Source organism: Corythoichthys intestinalis, chromosome 18, assembly GCF_030265065.1.
Source record: "Corythoichthys intestinalis isolate RoL2023-P3 chromosome 18, ASM3026506v1, whole genome shotgun sequence".
Classification (NCBI taxonomy): domain Eukaryota; kingdom Metazoa; phylum Chordata; class Actinopteri; order Syngnathiformes; family Syngnathidae; genus Corythoichthys; species Corythoichthys intestinalis.
In genome coordinates, this window is record NC_080412.1 from 45,023,879 (window position 1) to 45,034,783 (window position 10,905).

At 38.3% G+C, this 10,905-nt stretch overlaps 1 protein-coding gene across 1 annotated transcript in view; it reads right to left on the bottom strand.

The window, feature by feature from the left end:
• Nucleotides 1–10,557, bottom strand: part of LOC130906475 (oligophrenin-1-like) — a 91,251-nt gene extending 80,694 nt beyond the window's left edge. Inside the window, exon 1 of the mRNA XM_057820853.1 lies at nucleotides 10,461–10,557. The gene's annotated coding sequence lies outside the window, so the exon portion shown is untranslated. The remainder of the gene's footprint in view (nucleotides 1–10,460) is intronic.
• Nucleotides 10,558–10,905: the final 348 nt, after the last annotated feature.

Sequence of the window (10,905 nt, forward strand, 5' to 3'; positions counted from 1 at the left end):
AAAATGCAAAATGTAAATGTGCTAGTTGTTTATTACACACCTTTGTGCTTTCAACAATAGCAACATTAGCCTATACAAAGCTAGAATTCTGCTCAAAAAGTAGCGGCTATTTAAAGCTAATCCAACAACAATTTGCCTTTCAGACCCCGCGTATTCAAAGTCCTGTGCTAAAGAGAAAAGCAATCCCAATGACAAAGATTTTAACATGTATTTTACAAATGAAATACCTCAATGAATCATTTTTGTTTTTTATTATGAACGGTTTTCAAAAGCTTTATTGGTGGATTTTCTCACGTTAAATTGTGTAAGCAGGATCTGCATTATTCTTATTATTTAATTACAGGTGTTTTAGCTCATTTCAATTTATTTTATTTAAATGGGCCCGATCCTAGCTACCGGTACTAGTATTGACGCAGAAGGGTCGCGTCTCGCATCAAATAATAAACTCTGCCGTTCTTCTCGCGTACGTTGTGTTGAGCCGCTTCTGGGACGCTTCTAACACGCGGCCGCACAGCGACTGGTGTGCATTGGCTGATTGACTTTAACGCCCGCGTTCACTGCGTTCTTGCGGCGACCACGTTGTCGCGCCGTTAACATTTCTGGGTTACACTGTCCTACCGTGTTGGTCCTCATTATAGTAGAGAAGACGGAGTAAATATAATCTACACAAAGAAACTGTAACACGATCAACTCACAGCCTCGAAAAGTAAGGGTTACATTACGTCAGAAACTCGTTCGGTACGCCACCGTTCCGAACCGAGCAACACGTACCGAAACGGTTCAATACAAATGCATGTACCGTTACACCCTTACAAGGAAGTGACCAAAAATCAACTTTTCGGCCTCCACTGACAACAACAGACGTCCGGCTCTCTTTGGGTAGGTTCATACCACAGGTCTTAATGCACAAATCCGATTTTTTCGAGTTTTTTCGACTGGAGTGAGGCATTAACTTGACGGTCTGAAGGGGACAAGTCGCATCGAAGTGAACCATTTCAAATCCGATCTAGCTCACTTTATGTGGTTAAAGTCTGATCTGGATCCAGTCTGTACAGATACGCAAAAAAACACCGCTCTGAAGAAAAATCGGACTTGTGCAAGACCCACGGTCTGAACCTAGCCTTAAGGCTGATTTATGCTTCTGCGTTACGGTGATGGCGGACCTACGCCGTTAACGCAGACTCGATTTACGACCATACGCCGTAACCTGATGTGTGCCTCCACAAAATCCTGACTACGCGTCACGTCAACGCTTCGTGACGTGAACGTCAATGGACTGTGATTGTTCCGCTCATAACGTTGTTTCCGGTTCGGCACAACAACACCGCCAAATATTCGCAAACTGTGTCACCAACTCGTCAACATTTGTACTACATTTGTTGTTCAATATTGATTAGCTGCAGCTGCAAATACACACATTCCATTTCAGTTAGCATTGCCGTCTATGACCTGAGGAAAACTAAAGGAATTCGACAATTCCATTCAAGCGCTGTTTTCCGAAATTTCCAGGTTCGCGGTGAATCAGTAACAGGCACACTTTTGCTCAACAGACAATGTTTATTGATTAGAAAATGCAGAATAAATGAGATTTATTGATTACAATCCCACAAGAGCAAGCAACAAGCATCAAAAACAAGCATAACAAGGGTAACGATGACGCTAGATTTGAGTTTGTCAATCCCAGAATCCCCGCGCTACCGCACAACCAGGTGTCCCTTAGCAATGAAAATCGCTTACCGTGACAAATGAGCGGGAGCCAACGCGCCGGTAAGGCGGCGAAGGAACAAAGCCAGGTGATCCGTGCGTGGCCCGCTGGCGGACTTGCTTCGCCGCCTTACCGGAGCGTTGCCTCCCGCTCATTTGTCACGGTAAGCGATTTTCATTGCTAAGGGACACCTGGTTTTGCTGTAACATAGCGCGGTGATTCTGGGATTGACAAACTCAAATCTAGTGTCATCGTTACCCTTGTTATGCTTGTTTTTGATGCTTGTTGCTTGCTCTTGTGGGATTGGATTCAATAAATCTCATTTATTCTGCATTTTCTAATCAATAAACATTGTCTATTAAGCAAAAGTGTGCCTGTTACTGATTCACCGCGAACCTGGAAATTTCGGAAAACAAGCGCCTTCCATTGATTTAATACAATATAAAGTACACATTGAACAGAATTTTGACGTGTTGGACAATTGTATATTGGGAACGTCTTAAGCAATTGAACAAGAACAAAACAGCATACAGTGGTATGAAAAAGTATCTGAACCTTTTGGAATTTCTCACACTTGTGCATAAAATCACCATCAAATGTGATCTGAAATTGTCAAAATCTCACAGATGAAAAAAAAAAAACGTGTCTGCTTTAACTAAAATCACCCAAACATTTATAGGTGTCATATTTCAATGATGAGAACATGCAAACAATAACAGAAGGAGGAAAAATAAGTGAACCCTCTGCCTAAGGAGACTTAAAGAGCAATTGAAACCAATTTTTACCAAACAATTTAAGTCAAGTGTTTGCCCAATCACTGATGAGTGGTTTAAAGCTGCCCTGCTCACTATAAAACACACACCTGGTAAGAATTGTTTTGATGAGAAGCATTGTTTGATGTGCATCATGGCTCGGTCAAAAGAGCTGGCTGAAGACCTGCGATCAAGGATTGTTGATTTGTTTAAAGCTGGGAAAAGATACAAAACTATCTCTAAAAGTCAGGATGTTCATCAATCAACAGTCAGAGAAGTTGTGTCCACATGAAGAGTTTTGCATTGTTGCTTCTCTCCCTAGGAGTGGCCGTCCACCAAAGAGGACGCCAAGGGTTTAACGCAGAATACCCAGAGAGGTAAAAAAGAACCCTAGCGTGTCTGCTAAAAACTTACAGAAATCACTGACACAGTCCAATATCTATGTGCACACATCAACTATATGTAAAACTATGGCCAAGAATGGTGTTCATGGATGAACTTCACAGAGGAAGCCACTGCTGTCTAAAAAAAAATATTTGTTGCTTGTTTAATGTTCGCAAAAAGGCACTTGGACACTCCACAGAAGTTTTGGCAATATAATTTGTGGACTGATGAAACCAAAGTTGAATTGTTTGGGAGTAACACAGTAAATGTGTGGAGGAAAAATGGAACTGCTCACCAACATCAACACCTTATCCCCACTGTGGAGCACGGTGGAGGGAGCATGATGATTTGGGGCTGTTTTGCTGCCTCAGGGCCTGGACAACTTGTAATCATTAATGGAAGAATTAATTCAAAGGTTTATCAGGATGTTTTGCAGGTAAACCTGAGGCCATCTGTCAGACAGTTGAAGCTGGATGCTACAACAAGACAATGATCCAAAACACAGAAGTAAATCAACTTCAGGAATAGTTTCAGAAGAACAAAATACACGTTCTGGAGTGGCCAAATTAAAGTCCAGACTTGAACCCCATTGAAATGCTGTGGCATGACCTCAAGACAGCGATTCATGCCACACATTCCAGGAATCTAACTGAACTACAGCAGTTTTGTAGAGAGGAATGGGCCAAGATTAGTCCTGATCGTTGTGCCAGACTGATCTGCAGCTACAGGTAGCGTCTGGTTGAAGTTATTGCTGCCAAAGGGAGGGGTACAAAATTAAATTAAATGTGATGGTTCACGTACTTATTTTTCATCTTCTGTCATTGTTTGCATACTATCCTCATTAAAATATGAAAACCTATAAATGCTTGGATGGTTTCAGTTAAAGCAGACACTGTTTTTTCATCAGTGTGATTTTGACAAAGATCAGATCACATTTGATGGTGATTTTATGCAAAAATGTGAGAAATTCCAAAAGGTTCAGATAAATTTTCATACCACTGTATCTAAGAGATGACTGTGTTGATACTTTCCATATAAAGAAAAATGCCTATGCAGGTTCAGCTGTCGTCGGGGTCAACCTTTGTCCCCCATTGCTCTGACCCCTCACATAGCGAAGCTATTGATAACCCAAAACTCTACACTCTTTGACCTTTGCAAGAGAACCGAACCACTAATTTATGAAGCATCATTCCGTTAACATACATTGTATATATTTTTGGGGTATTAAGGTTTATTAAGGTCGTTTTTCGCGGTTGATGGGGACCAGAAAATAGATTTTATTGTGTGTGTAGTGAATTTATTTATTCATATATAGCATTGGAAAGCGATACATATAAGACACGTTTTCTTCACTTTTTTCCCCAAAGTATAATTAAAAAGAAAATGTTTATGTATATATACAGGATATATTTAATAAATGTTTTTTAACCACTTCAAATGTATTAATTATGATAAATCCCTGAATTCTTTATAGATATGGACGTAAAACAGTCTTGATTCTTGGTTAAAAGCAAAAAAAAAAAAAAAAAAAAACGTGCAGTTAGTCTTTATTTTACGTAAATAAAGTGGGGGCCACCATATGTAAACAGAGCTTTTCCGGTGAAAATTCTTGTGAATAAGTGCTTAAATCCCAGAATTCTTTACAGATATGGACATAAAACAGATTTGATTCTTGGTTAAAAGCAAAAAAAAAAAAGAAAAACGTGCAGTTATCATTTATTTTACGTAAATATGTCAAAGAATGATGCTAGTCTGTCAGTCAATGTGGGAGCCGCCATATGTAAACAGAGCTCTTACGGTGAAAATTCTTGTGAATAAGTGCTTAAATCCCTGAATTCTTTATAGATATGGACATAAAACATTCTCTATTCTTGGTTAAAAGCAACAACAACAACAACAACAACAAAAATTCCATTTAGCATTAATTTACGTAAAAATGTCGAAGAATGATCCTAGTCTGTTAGTCAAAGAGGCGGCTGCCTTATGTAAACAGAGCTTTTCCGGGGAAAATCTTGTGAATAAATGCTTAAATTACTGAAATATTTGTAGATATGGACGTAAAACTCTCTCGATTCTTGGTTAAAAGCAAAAAAAAAAAAAAAAACGTGCAGTTAGCATTTATTTTACGTAAATATGCCGAAGAATGATGCTAGTCTGTCAGTCAATGTGGGGGCCGCCATATGTAAACAGAGCTTTTCCGGTGAAAATTCTTGTGAATAAATGCTTAACTCCCTGAATTATTTATAGATATGGATGTTAAACAGTCTCGATTCTTGGTAAACGCAAAAAAAATAAAATAAAATAAAAAAAATAAAAAAGGTGTAGTTAGCATTTATTTTACGTAAATATGTCGAAGAATAATACTAGTCTGTTAGTGAAAGTGGCGGCCGCCATATGTAAACAGAGCTTTTCCGGTGAAAATTCTTGTGAATAAATGCTTAACTCCCTAAATTATTTATAGATATGGATGTTAAACAGTCTCGATTCTTGGTAAACGCAAAAAAAAAAAAAAAAAAAAAAAAGGTGTAGTTAGCATTTATTTTACGTAAATATGTCGAAGAATAATGCTAGTCTGTTAGTCAAAGTGGCGGCCGCCATGTGTAAACAGAGCTTTTCCGGTGAAAATTCTTGTGAATAAATGCTTAACTCCCTGAATTATTTATAGATATGGATGTTAAACAGTCTCGATTCTTGGTAAACGCAAAAAAAAAAAAAAAAAAAAAAACCCGTGCCGTTAGCATTTATTTTACGTAAATATGTTGAAGGACGATGCTAGTCTGTTAGTCAATATGGCGGCCGCCTTATGTAAACAGAGCTTTTCTGGTGAAAATTCTTGTGAATAAATGCTTAAATCCCTGAATTCTTTATAAATATGGACGTAAAACAGTCTCGATTCTTGGTTAAAAGCAAAACAAAAAACGTGCAGTTATCAGTTATTTTACGTAAATATGTCAAAGAATGATGCTAGTCTGTCAGTCAATGTGGGGGCCGCCATATGTAAACAGAGCTTTTCCGGTGAAAATTCTTGTGAATAAGTGCTTAAATCCCTGAATTCTTTATAGATATGGAACCTAAAACGATTCTTGGTTAAAAGCTAAAAAACAACAACAACAAAAAACATGCGTTTAGCATTTATTTTACGTAAACATGTTGAAAAATGATGCTAGTCTGTTAGTCAAAGTGGCGGCTGCCATATGTAAACAGAGCTTTTCCGGTGAAAATTCTTGTGAATAAATTCTTAACTCCCTAAATTCTTTATAGATATCGATGTTAAACAGTCTCGATTCTTGGTAAAAGCAAAAAAAAACAAAACAAAACTGTGTAGTTAGCATTTATTTTCCGTAAATATGTCGAAGGACGATGCTAGTCTGTCAGCGAAAGTGGCGGCCGCCATATGTAAACAGAGCTTTTCCGGTGAAAATTCTTGAGAATAAATGCTTAAATCAATGAATTCTTTATAGATATGGACGTAAAACTCTCTCGATTCTTGGTTAAACGCAAAAAAAAAAAAAATTGCACTTAGCATTTATTTTATGTTGAAGAATGATGCTAGTCTGTTAGACGATGTGGTGGCAGCCTTACAACAAAGAGCTTTTTACGTTGAAAATTCTTGTGAAAAATGTGAAAATTATAATTACCTTGACTCCTCGAACAAATCACTCCTGAGACAATCCTTCCTGTTTGTATGCTGTACAGCTTTTGTACATTTTCAATCTAAATCCGGTGCTGGATTGCTGCATGTGTTGCTGCGACCGACTGCGAATAACAAACGGATTGTGGGATGGCCCCTACTTGAAGGCGTGGCGCAGTGAAGGTTGAATCTGACCTGTTAATAACATTATGAAGTCTATGCTGTACATTGAAAACAGCATATTATGTCAATGCGCTTGCCTACACTATTATATTCTGGAAGACATTTTTTTCAGGTTGATATTAGGGTTGTTCCAATCATGTTTTTTTGCTCCCGATCCGATCCCGATCGTTTTAGTTTGAGTATCTGCCGATCCCGATATTTCCCGATCCGATTGCTTTTTTTTGCTCCCGATTCAATTCCAATCATTCCCGATAATTTTTCCCGATCATATACATTTTGGCAATGCATTAAGAAAAAATGAATAAAACTCGGATGAATATATACATTCAACATACAGTACATAAGTACTGTATTTGTTTATTATGACAATAAATCCTCAAGATGGCATTTACATTATTAACATTCTTTCTGTGAGAGGGATCCACGGATAGAAAGACTTGTGACTTTGTGTATTGTGACTAAATATTGCCATCTAATGTATTTGTTAAGCTTTCAGTAAATGATACTGTGGCCATCCCAAATGCATGATGGGAAGTGCACCCATGACTGTGCGTCGTACTAGCAACTGATATATCTTCTCTGCGTTGGGAAATAACTTAAGGTGTTAAGACAAAGATCAATTGCCACCTTGCTTCCCCACATTGCTTCCCATGATGTTACTTATCATAGGGTGAGGGAATGCAAGGCTTAAGCCAATTAAAAAATGGCTCCAAAGGCTGTCAAAATTCAATCTACTAATTTTGCGCTGCCTTTTATCCCTCTCTATAGGTAAAACGGCGTCATTACAGATTGAGCGTGACAATGAGTGAGAGGGTCGTCCAACGCACACATTAATATATAACGTTACACATTTTTTAATATATTAATTGCCACCGTTATTGGGATAAATTTGATAACCCTACTTTATGCTTAAAATAAAGACTCTGGATGAGTGTAACATATTATGTCTATAACGTTAAATACAATTAGAAAACGATTTAATTAAAAAATATATATATATACTAAAAAAAGGCATTGCCGATATTTTTTTTGCCGATTCTGATACTTTGAAAATGGTGTGATGATCGGGACATCTCTAGTTGATATGTTGACCCAGAAATTTCCATTTCAAAGAATATCCATTTTCGCCTAAATTGATTGGATTTACGACAGCCAATTGACACTTCTGACCTCATTTTGGGTGACCCAAATTGAATAAAGTTTAACTAATTTTATCCAGGAAAGCATTTTGCTTGCCGACCAACATAATGAGTCCCAGCTCCCGTCAGCTTATATTTATATACAGTACAAAATGTAGTTTCTGCTGACTTGTAACTATCTATCTTAATAGAAATTTCAATGCTTGTATTAATGGTGCCTCCCTATTGGTGTCGTCATCATCAGTTTTATGGCTTGAACCGCATAATGGAGCGGAACGAAAAGTCTTAAGCACAATTTTGGACAGCCGGCTTGACGGTTGTAGTCCGGAGGCGCCAATTTGAGACAAGTCAATACAAACCAAAAGGTTTGACATTTGGTCTACATTCTTGCGGTGTAGCTAAAGCTCGACAGTCGGTCAATCAACCGCGCCGATAAAAAAAGGTGCTCCCTTCCTCATAATTTATATTTAGACCTCGTATATGTGCTAAACGACTAACCGCATCCCCTCAGGAGCCTTCAGCTGCCATTTGAGCAAATACAAACTCACAAGTGTGGCCTTTCACAATTCTCCGCATGCAGTGTGTCTTCACGTGAGATACACAAAGCCCTATTTGTGGTGGCTTTTTTGGACACTTATTTTACCAGATCGGGCAGGAGGCCTGAAAAATTTCAATCGGAAAGAAGTTTATCTCGGCAATCATCAGCTGATCATAAAATCAAATCAAAGAGATTTCTACACCTACAAACTGTGGATGCTAACGGCTGCGGGAGATGATTACGGTCAGATGTGTCCTGAAAAAACTGATTTAACAAAAAAAAAGAAAGCGAGAAATCACGTGATGTTTTGCTAGCACTTCAAAACTTAATGAATACGAAAATTACTGTATCTTAAAAGGGTTGACTGCTTTACTGCCTTTAAGATTCATTCATTCTTTTGATGGTATTCTAATAAACATGCTAATCATGATAGCACTGCTAACCAGGAGTCAAGATGGCAAGGGTGTAGGTTTGGTCTTAATACTGGTAGGGACGATATAACAGCATAACCTGCATGTACACTTTTTGCTGGGGACGGGACATTAATAAGACCAAACAGATTTGGTGAATGGGGGTCAGGTCTACATTTCTCACCAATACGAACCTATTTAATTGATAGGCTAAATGATTAATGCAAAAATAAATCTGTATTGACCTCAATTAACTTTTACACCGCAAATTTATAACGTATTAATCTGATAAAAAAAAATTTAATCTAGTCAAATAATTTTCTCCATCTTTTTTTGAGTGGTTAAGGCTAGTTAAAGCAATAAAACTGGCCACTGGAGGGCAGTAGCGCATTTGTTAAGACCAGCAACCCGATTCAACGGAACAAACGACCGCACGGAAGACGACAGAAGGGACGTCCAGGATGCCAGGCGGCGGACGACCGAGCAGAACAACCGGGAGGACGCCCGGGATGGCAGGCGCTGGACGACCGAGCAGAACGACCGGGACCACCAGTGCAGCGGACGATGCCGTTCAGTCCATGCTGCTCGCCGAGCAGAGACAGGCGGCGATGAGGGAAAAGTTTACCCCGGCTGTCGCGGCTACAACAGCGTCATCTCTCAGTTAGCTATGTGTAAATAAATTGTTACTTTGCTGTCAAAAGCTCTATTTGTCTTGTTGTTTATGTTATTTTGTAAAAGGAAAACATTATTCAGATGTTTAGGATGTAACTAAAGCAAAAAATAGCTGTGTTAAAGTCAAAGTTCTGTTTGAAATTTATGCTTTCACAAAAAGCTCAATTTCTGTTTTTTCATCAGAAATTGGAAAATTGCTCAAACTAAGCTATTTTCTAAAACTGATTTCTAAAGAATGGAACAAGATATGAGCTAACTTTTTTTTTCCTGCTGAAAGAAGAGAGTCTAATCTTTCTTTTGGTGGGATCGATGTTTTTATAGCAATAGAAAAGAATTTTCTGTGGGCCTGCAAAATCTGCAAAAATCCAGTAAAACGGCCGGGAGCGAAGGGCCTTGCTCTGGAAAATGGCTGGCAGTGAATGAGATAAATACACTGTTGTTTCAATGTGTCTTATTTATTGATTTACAGGTAGTCCCCGGGTTACGACTTACCTGACTTACGTGGTTTCAACTTTAAACAACGGGAGTGTAGTCCGCCATTGTGTCTCCAGTCATTTTTTGTTTGTTTGTTTGTTTGTTTTTTAGTCGCATAAACACCACCTTTAATTGTACCTCACAGTATTTTATTTTGGACTTTATTTCATTAATGTGACAGTGTTCTGTCCTCACTTAACGTGAGGTTGTTTAGCTTGACACACAGCAAACAAGGCAATTGTGCTTTTTTGAAGCTTTTTACTTCCTACACTTTTGACGATTTGTAAAGCTGTAACACATATGTGTACTTATGTTCAAAACGACACACATTTTGACAAATAAAACACTTGACACAACTGGTGTTCCAACGTCCATCTAATCCGATCAATATTTAAATTTGCTTGGTTAAATTAGCCTTATTAGCCTAAGAAAAGTACGCTAGCTTAAATGCTACGAAGGCTCATGTATTTACAATTCTCACAGCAAATCGCTCACACGTAACTCCACAAACAGTAGCTCTAAACTTTAATTACAAATGCATACACAAACGTATATTAGCTTAAATAACTTACAGCCTGATGTGGGACAAACCAAAGCGCAGCTGTCCTTTAGCAATGTCAGACGATTGTGCTTCTCAGTTAATACAAGGCAAGAGTACAGCCAGTCTTAAGATTGCCACCAGAGGGCAGTGTATCCCCATCATTAAAATACAACACACAACTGGAAAGTTAAAGCATTAGGGCACGGGTGTCCAAAGTTTTTGCAAAGGGGGCCAGATTGGTGTGGTAAAAATGTGGGGGGCCGACCTTGACTGACGTCCTTTATGCAGAACAATATATTCAAGCAAATTTTAGCAACCCATTCAGGGTGTTACATTTGCTTTATTACTATTTTTTAATTAATAATTTTAACAATCTCGCAACTAGCCTTTGTGGCGTTCTCTTTCGACTCTCTGGCTCTTGCAAAATACTGTTGTTGTGAAAAACTAGCTTCAAGTTGCTTCAATTTCTCGTTGCG